Consider the following 11,186-nt stretch of genomic DNA (forward strand, 5'->3'; position numbering starts at 1 on the left):
AGAACTTGCTGCTGAGTAAATACCGGTAGTTAAGTTCAGGGTTCAGATATCTCCCACTGACATCAATGGGACATACAAATGTTTAACTTTGGATAATGACTTCTGGATCTAGTTTATCTCTTTTGCATTGTTGTTGTACACTGATTGGATCTTCTAAATTATCATTCAGTAATGTGTGAAATGAATGAAAGTAATGGGAAGTACAAAAAGTGAAGGTAAGGAGGTAGACTTCTCATTTCCCCCCCTGAATGAGCTGAAGTGATTTGAAAAAGGAAACTCACTAGGACACTTCTGAGCAAACAGGGAGGCCTGAGAGAGACTTAAAGCTTCCAAATTATAAAAGAGCAGAATCACCAAATCTCAATATTTTGCTTACTGTCAGAATAGTTGGCAGGAATAGGCCCCACAGAAATGAAGGAGACTTACTTCTGAGGAGATATAGAATTGCACTATTACAAATGAATTGCCCATAAAGGGATTAAAAGAACCAACAAAAAGTGCAGTGTGTATTGCAGATCTTAAAGTTTGCACAGAATTTACAGACTGCATTTCCCCCACTTCATTACCAGTTGTCTTCATTGTTTATTCCCTACTCCTTTGGCCATGTCTAAAATAACACTTCATGCTTCTGATTAAATGGACTTCTCTAGTCCATGAGATCTCATGACATAATAAATCTGTTATAGCATAGTCCTATACTGGTCTACTCAGGCTGCAATCCAACACACACTCACCTGGGAGCAAGTCCCTTTGAACTTAATTAAACTTACTTCTGGATAGGCATGCATACCATTGTATCAGAAATGAATTTGACCCATAAACTCTATCTATTTCATGCAAAAGTTGCGAGGAAGACTTGCTAATTCACATTTTGCTAGTCCAAAATGCAATATTGTATCTACTAGTAAGATAGTCCCTCTGAGTTGAATGTGGATTACTCCCACGTGTCTAAAACTTCAGCATGCTGCACCTTACCCTTTCTAAATGTGCATGTAATTTTGGGAACCTTGTGTGCTAATGTAAGAGCTTCCAATTTAACATAAGGCCATCCATCAAAACAATGACTTTACTCCCAGCCAGGTAGGAATATCCATTCAAAATCCATTTGTACTGGAATGGATTTCTATCAGCAGCCATAACTTCCATCTTACTTATTTTTTTTAAAAAAAATCTTTCAGAAAGGCCCCCAAGGCAGCTCACAACAATGTAAAACAGCACATAATAAATTATGATATTAAAATACAATTAATAAAATAGAACTTTATAATGGAGGGCAGTAACGCAATCCACAAATGACCCTAAAATAATTTAAGGGCACTTTCAGTGTATTGTGGAATCAGCGCTGCTCATACATTTGTTTTTTGCAGCATCCGCACAATAATATCATTAAAATGCCAGCCCATACTTTTTCTTTTTACATTTAATCCAGATTTCTCCTTACCATAGTAAATCCAATATGTTAACATAACCCCTTATACAGTCACTACTGGTGTGGAACCTCATTAAGTGCATCATTCAATGACACAAGTGTGATGATGTTCAGTGACTGAGTTCAGACATTGCACCCCTACTTCTGTTTGCTCCCACCTGAGCACACCCGAACACAAGGGAGAGATCTTCCACTCCATGGGCCTAATTAAGCCTCCCCACTTGATCCATGAGGCCATTTCGGCCAAATCATGTCCACCAGTCCTACACTTGACTTTCTATATGACATCAGGTCTGGGGCCGGTAAAGGTGGGAACGGCAAAGGGCCTTGTGCAACACTTTCCAAGCAGAGACCATCTGCTGATTGTTGGCATGTGGATAGCACTGTTCACAGGGATAGCAAGCAGTAGCACAAGCAACCTTGCATCCACCTTTTGTCCCAAACCCACCTGTACCTGCCCCACAAATATATGAAGCCAGGTGACCCATGTTTGTCTGCATGATTTGGAATTAAACCACAGGGAAAAGAATGTATGATGCACTTTCCTAATGGTGATAGAAAGGCCCTGTGGTGGGGGAGGGAATAGTCCAGCCTCAGGCTCTGAGGTGTTCTTCTGTATCTTGATTTTCTCTTTTGGGGCCCACCAATTTGGTATAGAACCCCAGAGTCGGCCACGACTGGACCTAATGGTCAGGGGTCCCTTTACCTTTAATTTGGTATAGAAAGACATTCAGCTGAGCCTTTATTGGCCTTTTAAACCTCAATGCATTTTACTGATATCTTGTTTGAAAAGGTGGCCACACTTGAGCACTGTGTATTAAAAGCCAGGATAAGTCCCAGGGGAGATTTCTTTTATCATTTGACTGATGTAGAATTAAATATCTTTGCAAAATTGGAATTGCTGCTGTAACCCATGGTGACCACTTTTCAAAATTCAGAGATCTTTTTTTTTCTGACTTGCAACAATAGCAAATTCATTCCATAACCCTGTCCATTTTTCCCCCTTTTAAATCATTTAGGGTCCCTCCTGACTGGTGTTTTTTTTTTTACAGGCGCATTCTGCAACATTTAACAGGCACAGTAACAGCGCGTTAGTGGTAGATTTATACTGGATCGTCCACACATTGTTCCATTTTATTAGTTCTTCTGTGATGCTTCCCTATTGTTCTATTATTGCTTTCTGGAGCGGCACGCTTGCCCTATAGATACACCCACACACCGGAACATGTGTGCTATAAAAAGATACAGGATTTCAGCAGGAAGTATTGGACACACACATCTATTGGAAATAAAGCCATGTGTGTCCACCTTGAAACTACTGCATGCACAAATAGTATTGCAAGTGGGATCGGGTATGGCTGCCCCATCATGAGCATAAATCATCATGAATGCACCATAAAAAGGCACATCTTGAGGGGCCCTTAATTTGCAACACCATTTGCAGCCAGAGTTGAAATAAGAGATTTAATGGAATCAGTCAAGAAAAGAAAAGGTGGAATGTAAGGGGATTGCCAATTTGCAAAATCTCCTTCCAGTGGATGTCTGCCCCTTTCTGTCTTGTACTAACTAACCTGAGGTTCTATTTAATAAAGTGCCTATCAAAACATTAAAAGCTATGGCAGCTTTGTGCTTTAATGGTACTCATGAACGGTGATGAACATGTATTACACGGTCTGCCTGCATTTCCTTATTGATATGAAAACATTTCCTGGAATACCATGTTTTTCTGTTATTTCATACCAGCCTGTTCTGTCCACACTGCTTGACCTGACATATTGGGACAGTGCTAATCTAAGCACTTTATGTGAGCTGCCTTCAAAATGAACTTGGAAACTACAACTGGTTCGAAATGCAGCTGCTAGATGGTTGAATGGGGCAGGTTGCAGGGGTCATATTATGCCAATTTTAATACTTCATTGGCTCTCAGCTGGTTTCTGAGCCCAGTTCAAAGTGCTGGAGTTAAACTTCTAAAAGCCCTAACTGGATATGAGTAGGACTGCTTTTTCTCACATAAACCCATTCCTTAGAAGCTCTTATCTGGATCCCCTCAGTATGTGAATTATAATATAACCCATAATAGCTCCCACCTTTCAAAAGTTGGTTTCAGACACCCCACCCCACTTCCCTGTTTGTGTTCAGACACTAGTTTTACTTTTCCAGAAAGATTCCAGAATTCCCTTGAGTTTTGATGGGATCTGTCGCTAGGTGTTTCTCTGATCTGTGTTTTTGTGTTGCTGCAGACACTATTCTTTTTTTTGTTATATATGAAATAGCAACACACACAAACATAATTAATAACACAGATATATTATGCATCCATTAACACATATAAATAAATGATTTGTTAGCTGCCAAACACACACAACATTCCAGGCATCTTTCCTATCTGCCTGAGGGCTTCTCTTCCATGGCAACCTTTCATGAGGGGAGTGGTTAATGCTCACCTAAGGCCAGTGCAATACTAGTAATATGGTTAGGGATTGTGCAAACTGTGTATTATTGAAAGCTGAAACTATTCTGGTGCTTTTAATAAGAGGGAATTATGGTCCTATAGATGCACCAAATAGAAGTCTCTCAGGTGTACTTTTCTTCTTCTCGTCTTTCAAATGTCAAAATAAAAAAATTCCTTCCAGTAGCACCTTAAAGACCAACTAAGTTAGTTCTTGGTATGAGTTCTTGGTTTTTAAGGTGCTACTGGAAGGAATTTTTTTATTTTGACTATGGCAGACCAACACGGCTGCCTATCTTTCAAATGTGTTATCAGGCTAGTTTTGCTTCTGAAATAATATTCTGAGGTAACCACCAAGCTCAATTGCGCCTCCCCTCCTTCAAGCCACGATGGGAAGACCCGCTCCCCTCATTCCCACCCCTCCGGGGGACATTCCACCCCACGGCTTTCGGGAAGCGAAATCCTCCCGTTTGTTGCCACGGAAACTGTCGCCCCAAACCCAGCTCCCTCCCCCATGGCCTCATTCCCATTCCCTCCATTTCTTCCATCGCGCGGGGCGCTGTGGGTTCTCCCTCCCCCTCCTTTCCTTCCCCGCCCGGCAGCCAATACGAAGCCTGTTGCTAAGCCTCCTGCTCATTTGAATCAGCCAATCGCAGTCCCCGTCCCTGTCCTCTCCTTATAAGGGGAGCAAAAAAGCGCTGCGTCTCCGTCTTTCAACCACACGAGCTCCCTGAGCTCCCGATTAGAGCGCGGGAAAAGGGAGGGAGGAGGAAAACAACGACAAAAAACACACACACAAAACACAACGCAACACAAAACACACACAACACAACACACACAAAACCGTCTTCTCCCTCCCCCCTCCCGTGGTTTGCTTCGCGCGGACAAGCGAATTAGCCCCGCCCCGTATTAATATATCGGGCTGGGGAGGAGTTCTGAGGGAATAAAATGTGCGAAGCCGGGAATTATTCTGGAACTGGGTGTGGACAAGACGGGAGGGAGGCGGGCTGCGAGCGAAGGCAGCTGGAGTGGAAAATTCCAGTCAGGGGAAAGCAGGAGTGGGAGGGCACCTGCGCGAGGCTCCGGCTCCAGACTAATAGCTCCTCGCCATCTTGTTCGCGCTCGAGCTGCGTTGTCTTTCCCGAGCGAGATCACTCGGTGCTTCAGTACCATAAAGGTCGTGGTAATAAATGCCACGAGGAGGAGGAGGAGGAAAGACAAAAGACCCTTGATCCTCGCTATAGAAGGATCGCGGGTGTGGACTCGCGTGTCCATGAGAATGTTTAATCGTGTCCGACTCTTCGTGACCCCCTGGACCAGAGCACGCCAGGCCCTCCTGTCTTCCACTGCCTCCCGCAGTTTAGTCAAACTCATGTTTGTAGCTTCGAGAACACTGTCCCACCATCTCGTCCTGTGTCGTCCCCTTCTCCTTGTGCCCTCCATCTTTCCCAACATCAGGGTCTTTTCCAGGGAGTCTTCTCTTCTCATGAGGTGGCCAAAGTATTGGAGTCTCAGCTTCAGGATCTGTCCTTCCAGTGAGCACTCAGGGCTGATTTCCTTAAGAATGGAGAGGTTTGATTTTCTTGCAGTCCATGGGACTCTCAAGAGTCTCCTCCAGCACCATAATTCAAAAGCATCCATTCTTCGGCGATCAGCCTTCTTGATGGTCCAGCTCTCGCTTCCATACATCACTACAGTGGTACCTCGGGTTCCATACGCTTCAGGTTACAGACTCCGCTAACCCAGAAATAGTGCTTCAGGTTAAGAACTTTGCTTCAGGATGAGAACAGAAATCGTGCTCTGGCGGTGCAGCGGCAGCAGGAGGCCCCATTGGCTAAAGTGGTGCTTCAGGTTAAGAACAGTTTCAGATTAAGAACAGACCTCCAGAACGAATTAAGTACTTAACCCGAGGTACCACTGTACTGGGAAAACCATAGCTTTTACTATACGGACCTTTGTTGGCAAGGTGATGTCTCTGCTTTTAATACACCTAAACTGGGGGGAGGTGGAATAGGTGTTAACGGGAAGGTTTGACAGGAACTCAATTCTTGACATGCCGTTTTCTTGATTTCTTCTTCCAGTATTCAGAAGGATCTTGTTTACGTGTGGCATGGCGGAGCGCTCAGCTACACAGGAAGTATGAAGTGTTCTACCCTGGAAACACAGGCTTGCTGCCTCAACGAACAGCAGGATGGCTGCTCAGAAGTGACACCCGCTGCCCCCCAAGTAATGGCACAGGGTAGCAGCCGCGATCTCTGCAATTTAGGAACCTAGAAACACATTGCAAAAAATCAGTCCATACAAATTTGATAAAGCTTGCTTCACACACACACACACACACACACACACACACAGGCCATTACTGTAGGCGCTTGCCCCAATTTTGCTACCCAGCTCTTATTCAAAGCGCAAAACATAAAAGATTCCACAGAATTTGCCTGTTCTGCATTTCAAAGCCTATTGAACATAAGCACTTTTTTGTTTTGTTAAAAATACACATATCTTACCATCCCATTATTATATTTAAATTTTAAAGTCTGTTAAAGGCCCCTATTTAAATGAAGTGCTCAGCATCTCATGATGGCTCCTGTCGTACTATTACCCAGCCCTATGAGTGTTTTCTGCAGCGATCAATCACAAGCTAGAAGACCAATTGGAAAATTTACAAAGAATGAATATGTTTTAACCTATTATTTGTGGCAACTTTTTGTGTGCAAGAATAAATGGGATTTATTTATTTTGAAGGCTTATATCCTGCTTTTTATTCCTGGGAGGCTCTCAAGTCAACTGACAAAAGATTCCCACAATAAAAATTAGCATGCTATTCTAAGGTAATTGCCTCACAGTATTTGGCTTTAATTGTGAGGGCACCGATAGAAAAGCTAGTTGACAGGGTTGTGGGACCACATGCTCTGGATCCTGTTTTGAAGAGTAGCAGCTCATGGAGTTATGAATGAAGGCAAGAATAAAACTGGTTCTGGGTTGAACATTTTAAAAGCAATGGATATAATTTTGGATTTATGTTATCGGATATTAATTGGATATATTTTTTCTGTGGCTTTCCTGATAAAAGGAGGACTTTTTTACTTGATTTTTACCAAAGGCCAAGGTAGTTCCAGATACTGAGTGTTTCCCAAGAAGATGGAAAAGGCAGCTGGACCAGCAGAGGAGCAATGAGAGAAATTTTCTACACAGCGCCTGTTCCCCAGTTGCTGATGGAAGAACAAGAGCTATCCAGGAGCAGAGAAACTAACTTCTAGCTGTCAACTGGGAAAGCTCCAGTACTTTGGACATGTGGCACCAGCTTTTGAAGGCATTTCCAGGGTAGGAGATAGGTGCTAGGATCATAGCTGAGGATATGAATCTCACCATGGTCAGATCAGTTCCTGTTGAGGTTTACAGATCCAGCACCTACTTTCTTCTGCAGGAGTGGTTGGAAATATTAGAATGCTCCTGGCCATCATTGTGTTCCCAGCAGAGTTTTTCTGAGTGACCCTGGATCATCTTTATTGTGAGCCAGCAGATGCTGCAGATACAGATCTAGGAGAGCACAACTGGTTCAGTTGCACTGGGCGCAGAGCTTCTGGAGTGCTGCAGCAGGCACCACAGCTATTAAGTCCAATGGAAGGCAAGAGGCAGGGGGCACTGGATTTTGGTGTTGCACAGGACACCACTGAAATTGGAGCAGCCAAGGTCTGCCACTGGAAGGTGTTAAGGAACCCTCAGAGCTCTACCAGACAGCACTCTTTCTACATCTCAAGACAAAACTGTTCCAAGGTCATCAAAGTTGTTTGAAGGAAGCATATGTGTGGTTGCTGTTAGAACCACTATTTGCCACTTTCTGAGTAAAGTGCTTTGAGCGAGTGGTGGCTGTGCCAACTTCATTACTTCTTGGATGAGACCAATTATCAGGATCCATTTCAGTTGGACTTTAGGCCTACATTTGATGCAGCAACTGTCTTGGCCATCCTGATAGATGGCCTACACCAGAAAACAGAAGGAGCAGGACCTTGTTGATTCTGCTGGACCTCCTAGTAGTCGTCAATATCAGCAATTGTGTTTATCTGGATACGCTCTCTTAAGTTGGGAATTGTGCACACTGCATTGTGGCGGTTTTATTCCATTCTGGAAGACCAGCTTTGTTTAAAAACATATATTCCTCTTTCAGAATAGGAATACATATGACAAGCTGTGCCTTGATTAATCCTCTGCTTGTGGCACATGCTACACACAAATGGGGGTAGTTGAATGGGGGTAGTTGAAGACTGGAAACTGCATTATTTCAGCTGCACAACTCTTGGGTTTCTGTGCTGAAACTTCCACTTTTCTAGCTAAAAAAAAAAGGATTTAGGCCGAATGAACGTAATGATCCAGTTGGCAGAAATAACAGGAAAGAGTCAAAAGGATTTGTTACATTCTCTCAAGTGAAGAAGCCAGATAGAAGACAGTGAAGAAGACACAGATAGAAGAAAGGCTTGTGCCTTGCCTCCTTAGTACCAAACTGAGCAGCCATGTTGTTACCACAAAGTGTGTGCTGTGAGGGGCCAGATGTGCTCAACAAGTGGACTACTTATGCTTCCTTAGGAAGCATGTCATGCTGCAAGACATTTGGACCAATTAAATACAGTGGTACCTCTGGTTACATATGCTTCAGGTTACAGACGCTTCAGGTTACAGACTCCGCTAACCCAGAAATAGTGCTTCAGGTTAAGAGCTTTGCTTCAGGATGAGAGCAGAAATCGTGCTCCGGTGGCGCGGCGGCAGCAGGAGGCCCCATTAGCTAAAGTGGTGCTTCAGGTTAAGAACAGTTTCAGGTTAAGAACGGACCTCCAGAACGAATTAAGTACTTAACCTGAGGTACCACTGTAATGGAATGTGCCCTACTTCACAATAGCAGCCAATCCATATTTGTCTTTCAGATATTGGAAGATGCAGAAGGAAGAACAGAAATATTCATTGGGGGAGGGGGGTGTTAATCAATGCCACTTAATTCAAAGGAGCGATTTGCCTACTTACTGTTCTCTTCCCATCTGTGCTGTGGAGATATGATAGAAGAGAGCAAGGCTTGAAATAGGGAAAGAAAAAAGGGGGGTTCTTTTGCACAGTAAAGTGTGCACACCTACTTGGGCAGCCAATTTCAGAAGGTGGTGCAGGGGGAACCCCTGGTTGACTTCCTGACATCTTTGTCCTCCATACAAATGAAACTACTGAGTGAGGTCATCATCAGGGAAGTTGAAATTAATTGTATCTATATGCAGATGACAGCTCTATTTCTCTTTTTCACCGAACTCATATTAAGTGATGATGGTGATAAACCAGGACTAGATGGGTTCAGTAATTAACTGGGTGAAGGCAAAGAACATGAAGCTCAGCCTAGACAAGACAGGATGGAGATGATTCATCTCCCCATGTTGCTTATGTTCACCCTGTGCTGGAGTGCAACCCCTTGAAGAGGGATTGCCTACTGATCCATCGTTGCCACCTGAGGCATAGTTTGCCTCTGTGGTGCTGAGCATGTTATACCAGTTCAGACTGGTGCACCAGCCACAACTGTATCTAGACCTTGGTCTCTGTGATCCATATCTTGGTAACTTCCAAATTATACTACAGTGGTAGCTCTGGTTACAAATTCTCCAGGTTACAAACACTTTGGGTTACAAACTCCGCTAACCCAGAAGTAGTACCTCGAGTTGAGAACTTTGCCCCAGGACGAGAACGGAAATCGCGTGGCAGTGGCGAGGCAGCAGTGGGAGGCCCCATTAGCTAAAGTGGTACCTCAGGTTAAGAACGGTTTCGGGTTAAGAATGGACCTCCGGAACGAATTAAGCTCGTAACCCGAGGTACCACTGTACTGTAATGCAATGTATATAGGGATGCCTTACAACGCAGTTCAGAAGCTTCCATTAGTTCAAAGTACAACTGAGAGTCTATTAACTGAATCTAGGCATTGTGATCCCATTACTCCTATGCTTCACCAACTTAGCTGGCTTTCAGTCTGTGTCTGGGCTCAGTTCAGTGTGTGGATTTTGACCTTTAAAAGCCTTTATGGCTTCAGACCAGGATGCCTGAAAGACTGCTGGTCTCCACTTGTCCCTGCTCATCCACCCATACAATGAGAGCTTCAGCAGAGGTCTATCTTTGGGTTCCCCTCCATCTGAGGTATGACAGGTGGCTACAGGGGAAAGGTTGCTGACTATCTGATGGTGGCATCTCAACTATGGTATGCTCTCCACAAGGAGGTTTACATGGCACCTACCTTGATGTCATTTTGGCACTGGCAAAGGCCTTTTCCTTTTCCCAGGCTTTTTCACTCTCTGTGTTTTGTTTCTTTGCTGTTGGTGTTTGCTTTTAATTCCGCTGACTGCTTTTATACTAGTGTTTCAATGCTTTTGTTTTGCCGTAAAGTCTTGTAAGCCACCTTGAGAACCTGTTAAAGGGAAGGTTTTCAATAAATAAATAAAATGTGACTGTGAAGATAACCCTGAGTCAGTACATCCGTGATTCAGAGGAAATTTACTCTAGTTCAGGGGAATTTTCTTAGGCAAAATGTGATTCTTGTGAACAGAATGAATGAAGAAGTGTGTTATATGGTGTTGGCAAAGGGGAACACTGGAAGAGGACAGGTGATCAGGTAAGCAGGGGGTTCATGTTTCCTCAAAAATTAATTGCCCAGTTCAAGTTTACAGGCAGGGGACTGGGGGGGGGGGAGAGACTTGGTAAAACACCCCCATTCCTTTTCTCTGGATGCCTTAGTTTGTTCCAAGTAGTGCAAGTCTCTTGGGACTGCTTCTCACATGCATGTAGCTGATTTTTTCACAGGTGAATGAATTGGGAGAGGGAAGGTGACTCACAGGGCTTGGTTACCCCTTGTCAAGTTTCTATCAAGGGGGAATGAAAAAGGATGAATCCGTCCTGTGCCAAATGGTATGGAATCTGGAGAGGATTCTCCAGACCACTCTGGACATGGGCAGAGAACCACAGAATGATACGCACTCCCAGGGCACAGCATGGCCTGGGCTGAACGATACCGTCTTTACTCCAGAATTCACTGGAATGCGAGGAGTCCTGGGTATAACCTGGAGATGTTTCCACCACAACAGGAAACCCGGGGTTCTGGATCGGATTCCAACTGTGGGGCACAACTCTACTCGGTCCCTGCTTTCTGCCACAGTCGGGGGTGGCTAAAGGCAGCTATCTCAAGCCTTGCAACTACGCAGACAGCAGATCCCTTGCAGCCGTGCCTGACCCAACGGAGCCAGCAGCTGGCGATTTAGGTTCTAGTTATCCTGGCTCCGTTCACACGGGGCA

The 11,186-nt window shown here is 44.2% G+C and overlaps 1 long non-coding RNA gene across 1 annotated transcript; it reads left to right on the forward strand.

The window, feature by feature from the left end:
• The first annotated feature begins 5,736 nt into the window (after window positions 1-5,736).
• LOC310696519 lies at window positions 5,737-6,615 on the forward strand. The gene is made up of 2 exons (XR_014520602.1): window positions 5,737-5,844; window positions 5,960-6,615. It is a non-coding gene; the product is annotated as an uncharacterized lncRNA (long non-coding RNA).
• Window positions 6,616-11,186: the final 4,571 nt, after the last annotated feature.

Source organism: Podarcis liolepis (genome assembly GCF_965112155.1).
Source record: "Podarcis liolepis genome assembly, chromosome: 17".
Classification (NCBI taxonomy): domain Eukaryota; kingdom Metazoa; phylum Chordata; class Lepidosauria; order Squamata; family Lacertidae; genus Podarcis; species Podarcis liolepis.